General features: G+C 50.1%; 1 protein-coding gene across 1 annotated transcript in view; it reads left to right on the forward strand.

The window, feature by feature from the left end:
• Window positions 1-4,918: 4,918 nt before the first annotated feature.
• Window positions 4,919-6,733, forward strand: part of AHCY (adenosylhomocysteinase) — a 32,469-nt gene continuing 30,654 nt past the window's right edge. The window contains exon 1 of the mRNA XM_011959432.1: window positions 4,919-5,237. The gene's annotated coding sequence lies outside the window, so the exon portion shown is untranslated. The remainder of the gene's footprint in view (window positions 5,238-6,733) is intronic.

Consider the following 6,733-nt stretch of genomic DNA (forward strand, 5'->3'; position numbering starts at 1 on the left):
TATGGTTCCCTGCCCATCTCCCCTTCCCCTCCTGGGTTGCCCCTCTGCCCAGGCCTGGAATGGGCACCTGGTGTGAACTCCTGAACTTGGGATGCCAGCCCTGGCTGATTTGCCTCCCTAAAGGCCCACTCTACCACCCTCCCAAGAGCTGTTCCCTTAGAAAACTTCCTCCACGTGCTTACAATAAAAGGCATTTGAGAAGAAACCCATGGCTCTCCAGGATGACTCATTTCCTGGGAGGCTTTGGAGCCCTGGGGTGCTGGTTGGGATGACCGCCTGAGCCACTCTTGCTGTTGCCCTTAGTACCTCAGCCTTCCCCATATTCTCCACCTCCAAGGCAGGACAAGGGAAACTGAGTCACCAGAGTCACAGGATCAGGCTTCCACTCCACCTATCTCCCCCATCTTCTCTTCCCCGTTCCATCTGTATTGGACTCCTAGAGCTGCCATCACAAAGTACCACACATTTGGTGGCTTACAACAACAGAAATTTATTCTCTCACAGTTCTGGAAGCCAGAAGTCCAAAATCAAGGCATTGTCAGGGTGGGTTCCTTCTGGAGGCCCTGAGGAGAGTCTGTTCCCTGCTTCTCTCCTGGTTTCTGGGGACTACTGGCAATCCCAGGTTTCCTTGGCTTGTAGATGCGTCACTCCAATCTGCTTCTATCTTTGCCATGTGGTCTTCTCTATGTCTGTCTTCTTCCCTTTACTTGTCTTATAAGGACATTTGATGCTGGATTTAGGGGCCACCCTAATCCAGAATTGTCTCAACTCAAAATCCTTAACTTAATTACATCCATAAAGACACTTCTTCCAAATAAGGTCACATTCGCGGATTCTAGGTGAACATATCTTTTGGGAGCAGGGCCATCATTTAACTGAGAACACCTCTTTTCCCCATATTTCTGGAATAAGGTAGAAACCCGTCCTAGTTCCTCGAAACTGGCAACCAACAGTGTTAGTGGTTCCTGGAGTAGTCCCTTCCTGTGGATCCTACCCCTGTTTTTGGCTGGATGGCTTCAACTCCACTAGGAAGAGAGCAGAGCATGTGAGGTTGGTCTATTTACATCAGCAAGAGAAAGAAGACAAAAGGAGGAGACAGGTAAATCATAAGCAACACAAGAATCCTGCAACGTGAGGAAATCGAGTATAGAGGAAAATGACTCAGTTGGTGCTATGCAAATGAGAACCAAGGTTATTTAATGACAACCAATGCTCATTGGGATGATCCTGGGCCACTGAGAAAACTTCAAGTCAGGGATCAACAACTGATATGGGCCAGGGATGGGGACATATGTTGGCCTGGAGAACTTGTGCACCATTCAAAGAGGGCAGCTAACATTTAGCTCACCCGCCCATTGCTATGACAACGTAGTCCAGTTATTTATTTATATTAAATAAATATAAAAACTCCCCCAGTTTTTATATTTATTTATTTATTTATTTGAGACAGAGTCTCACTCTGTCTTCCAGGCTGGAGTTCAATAGCATGATCTCTGCTCACTGAAACCTCTGCCTCCCAGGTACAAGTGATTCTCCGGCCTCAGCCTCCCAAGTAGCTGGGATTACAGGCGCCTGCCACCATGCTTGGCTAATTTTCATATTTTTAGTAGAGATGGGGTTTCACCATGTTGGCCAGGCTGGTCTTGAACTCCTGACCTCAGGTGATCCTCCTGCCTCAGCCTCCCGAAGTGCTGGGATTACAGGCGTGAGCATCTGTGCCCATTTATTTTGTCCGTACTTTCTTACTCTGTCATGGCTTTGCTAATATGATCCCCACATGTGCATGGTTCTCTCTCTACCCTACTCATTCTGAAGACTTTGGTGGACGCCTTTTCCTCTGAGAGGCTCCCACAGGCCCTAGGCCTAGTGATTCACCCTCTCCCTCCACTTTGGACTCTCTGCTCTGACCTGCCCTGGCATCCATGATCTGTGTGGTTAACACTGGTGAGTCTTTTTTCCCCACTGGCTAGGAAATTCCTTGAGAGCAGGGCCCAGGTCTGAGTCATCTGTGTTGCCTGGCCTGAGTGGGCAGTTAACAATGTTTGTGGGATGAATGGAAGGGAAGAGGAAGGGAGGGGTGTCACAAACAGCTCCCAGATTACTGGCTGAATCTTGGGCTCCAGGTATCTGGCAGTTAAAGCACTGGTCGGTGTTATAGGGCTGATCTTGGTCAGATGCGGTGGCTCATGCCTGTAATGCCAGCACTTTGGGAGGCCAAGGTGGGAGGATCACCTAAGCCTATGAGTTTGAGATCAGTATTGGCAACATAGTAAGACCCTTACTCGGCCGGGCGCGGAGGCTCAAGCCTGTAATCCCAGCACTTTGGGAGGCCGAGACAGGCGGATCACGAGGTCAGGAGATTGAGAGCATCCTGGCTAACACGGTGAAACCCTGTCTCTACTAAAAATAAAAATAATAATTAAAAAAAAAGACCCTTACTCTACAAAAATAAAAAAAAAAAAACAAAAAGAGCTGATTTTCATATAACCTAACAGAGTGTGTGCAAAGGTGAGGGTCTGAATATGTGTGAGTACTTGAGAATGTGTGAATGTATGTATGAAGTGTATGAGTGTGAATATACGTGTGTGTGTGTGTGTGTGTGTGTGTGTGTGTGTGTTTGAGACAGAGTCTCGCTGTGTTGCCCAGGCTAGAGTGCAGTGGTGCAATCTTGGCTTACGGCAACTTCTGCTGGGTTCAAGCTATTCTCCTGCCTCAGCCTTCCATGTAAGTAGCTGGGTCTACATGTGTGTACCAGCACGCCCCGCTAATTTTTGTATTTTTAGCAGAGACAGGTTTCACCATGTTGGCCAGGCTGGTCTTGAACTCCTGACCTTCAGTGATTCACCTGCCTCGGCCTCCCAAAGTGCTGGGATTACAGGCATGAGCCACTGCACCGGGCCTTATTTCTGCAGTATGTATGTACATAGGTGCATGAGCGTGAGTATTCGTGTGTGATGGTGGGATGTGTGAAAGAGTATGTGTTTGAAGGTTTGTATGGATGTATCTGTAGGTGTAAACATGTTCACAGAACGGAACTCCAGGGGAGCAGGGACTTTGTCTTGTCCTGTTTTTTTGTCCTTGCCTCTAGCACACTCAAATGAACATGTCTGGCATGGGGGTTGCAGCGGGGAGCATGATTGCAGGAAGGGTAGCCCAGTGGTTACCAGCAGCGACTCTGGAATCAGGCAGCATTGGTGCTTCCTAACTGTGGGCAAATCAACCACTAGGAGCCTCAGTTGTTCCATGTGTAAAATGGGTACCTACCTTATAGGGTATCATCTATAGGGCAACATCTACCTTACAGGTAAGTTCAAAGAGCTTAGAATTGTGTATGGAGCATAGGACATAATAAATTTGGACTAGTATCATTATACTGGGTGTCACTATCAACCAGCAGTCCCAACAATGTGGCTCATGCCTGTAGTCCCAGCACTTGGGAGGCTGCAGTAGAAGGATTGCTTGAGCCCAGGAGTTTGAGACCAGCCTGGGCAATATAGTGAGACTTTGTCTCAAAAAAAAAATAGCTGGATGTGGTGATGTGTGCCTGTAGTACCAGCTACTGGGGAGGCTGAAGCGGGAGAATTGCTTGAGCTCGGGAGTTTGAGACTACAGTGATCTCTGATGGTGCCACAGCACTCTGGCCTGGACAAGAGTGACACCCTGGCTCAACAGAACAGAAAAGAGCAGAACAGAACAGAACAGAAAAAAAAATCCTGATAGGTGCTTCCAAGGGCTAAAGCCCCTTCAAAACAAGTCCAAAGACCACTTACTAGCAACATCCATTATTCTTCTCTGAACCTCAGTTTCTTCTTCTATGGGAGGGAGTGTTAAGCTGTATTTTGCCTTCTCCCAGGGCAGGTGGGAGGTTATCATCACAGCGCTCCAAATTCCGCCCCTCGAGGGAAGGGTTTGCACTGGCGCAGTCTGAAGCCAAAGCTGGGAGCAGGGTGCCCTCTCCTGGCACAGTGGAGTTAAGGGCGACTCCAGTTGCAGGGCACAGGCTTACCTCCGAGGTCCAGGGCGCTATCCGCAAAGGAAGGTAGGCAAAAGGGAGCGGGCTGGGGAGGGCACCTTACAGCTCCCTACTCTTGCAGCGTGGAGCTGCGTGCTCCCTTTCTGTCGACTGAGCTCCTCCAAGATCTCGCTCCAAGGACGTCTCCCACCCCGGCCCCGCCCCGTCAGACTGGACCAACTCCCCACTCCTCCCCATTACAAGTTCTCAGAGTGTTCCTTTGGCTTTTCTATCATCTGAGAAATGAAGGGCAGGGGCAGAACCCCCGGCTATGTGACTCCTAAGGTCCCTGGACGAGGCTCTTAGCAAATATTAGCATAAAAGGGGCGTGGAAGCTCAGACAAGGCAGGGAAGTGAACCCAGAGGTCATCCAGCCCCACTGGGGAACGATCCAACCTCAACAGGGGACATCAGAGACCTGGATTAGGGGACTCCCTGGCTCCACCCTGAGGAGAGCTAGGACTGTGGGCTGAAGTCAAGGGGCACCACGGCGTGAGTTCCGGGGCAGACATCCGGGAACATTAATTCATTCCCAAATATTGTGTGCAGTCTCCCTCCTGGAAACAGTGGGACGGGCACATAATCAGATGATTTCGATATAATAATAATAGAACCACACCACCTCACATCCCCCTTTTAGGGTGCCTCTTAAAGCCTGTCGCTTAGAGATGACCCGCGGCTAGGGAGGGGCGGTCTCTTGTGTTCTACGAGCCTGGAGGGCTCCCCTAACCGGAGAAACCCGGGGATAGGTGGGCCGGCAGCTCCTGGGACGCCGGACTCACAGCAGAGCCGCCTTGTTTGAGGAGGCTTGAGGGAGAGAGAGGGGTCCTGTTCCAGGGTCTCTAAGAAGTCCCCTACCTCTGTACTCCCCAGCCCAGCGATGACTTCGAGGCGGGCCCAGGGGGCCTGGAGGGAGGGGCGTGGATAGAACCGGAAAGGAGAGACCCCATAGGGGTGGACAAGAAGGGAGAGACTCCCTAGAACTACATAATCCGGCTCCATCTCCATCAGCGGGCTTTCTCAGCGCCTGCACCCCTCTCTATCCCATCTCGAAGCCTCCAATTAATCCAGAGTGAGACGCAGGACCGCCGGGAGGCGAGCGGGGATGCCGGAGCCAGGGCAGGCTGAAGCCCCGCGGCCAATGGGCAGGCTCCTGCGCCCTCCGCCCCATCTCCGCCCCTCCGCTCCCGGGACCTAATTGTTAGCAAAAGCAAACACGTAAAAGGCAGGTACAAAGGTCGAGAGGAGGGACCGGGACCTGCTTCTTCTGCCTGGGGTTTCGACCTTCCCACGCCCCGCCAGAAGCTCCACTGGAGCCTGGACCTGGAGAAAGGACATCAACAGTTAAGGTCCAGGGCAACTTTCAGCGGCGTGGGCGGGGACCCCCCAGGGAAGCACTGTTAGCAGTTTCTTGTGCATCCAGCCTGGTATATTTTCTGCATGTATAGGCAAATACCTGTTTGTGTGTTCTTTTTTTTCTTTTACATAAGTAATCACATACTAGGCACACCGTTCTGCACTTTGCTTTTTGTCCTTCATCATGTTTTGTTGTTGGTTTTGTTGTTGTTGTTGTTTTGTTTTGTTTTTTAGACAGAGTGTCACTCTGTTGCCCAGGCTAGAGTGCAGTGGCACAATCTCAGCTCACTGCAACCTACCGGATTCAAGCGATTCTCCTGCCTCAGCCCACCGAGTAGCTGGAATTACAGGCATGTGCCACCACGCCCGGCTAATTTTTGTATTTTTAGTAGAGATGGGATTTCGCCATGTTGGCCAGGCTGATCTCGAACTCCTGACCACAGGTGATTCCCCCCACCTCAGCTTTCCAAAGTGCTGGGATTGCAGATGTAGGCCACCACGCCCGACTGTCGTTTTTAAAAAATAGAGACAGGGTCTCGCTTTGTCGCCCTGGCAGAGTGCAGTGGCGCTTAGGCCTCAGGCTTGGGCCACCGCATCGGGCCACTATATCTGGAAGATCATTCTATATTAGTAGATAAACAGCTCCTTTAAACAAAAAAATGGCTGTCTGGGTATTCCACCATGTGAACTGTACCAGTATTTATTTAACAAGTCTTCCATGGAAGGACAATCTTTTGTTCTTAACGTCATTTTGCTCCCGTGTGCGTACATCGTTGGAATAAATTCCTAGAAGTGGAACTGCATGGTCAAAGGGCATGTGAGTTTGTAATCTTGTTAGTTATTACCAGAGTGTTGTTCATTAAAGTTGTGCCAATGTACAATCCCAAAAGCAAAGTATGAGGAAGCCTGTTTCCCTACACTCTTACCAATAGTGTGTTAATAAACTGTAAACTTTTTATCCATGTGATGGTAAACTTAAAAATAAACTTAATCGGCTGGGCACTGTGGCTCATGCCTGTAATCCCAGCATTTTGGGAGGCCGAGGCGGGTGGATCACGAGGTCAGGTGTTCAAGACCAGCCTGGCCAACATAGTGAAACCCTGTCTCTACTAAAAATAAAAGTAATTAGCTGGGCATGGTGGCGGGCACCTGTAATCCCAGCTGCTTGGGAGGCTGAGGCAGGAGAATTGCTTGAACCTGGGAAGCGGAGGTTGCAGTGAGCTGAGATCGCGCCACTGTACTCCAGCCCGGGAAACAGTGTGAGACTCCATCTCAAAAGTAAATAAATAAATAAAATTAATCATTCCAAGCCACACAGGGAGCCTGGACTTTCACCCCCAAACTGGCACTAAGAAGGGACCCCTC

Source organism: Colobus angolensis, unplaced genomic scaffold, assembly GCF_000951035.1.
Source record: "Colobus angolensis palliatus isolate OR3802 unplaced genomic scaffold, Cang.pa_1.0 Scaffold114, whole genome shotgun sequence".
Lineage (NCBI taxonomy): Eukaryota > Metazoa > Chordata > Mammalia > Primates > Cercopithecidae > Colobus > Colobus angolensis.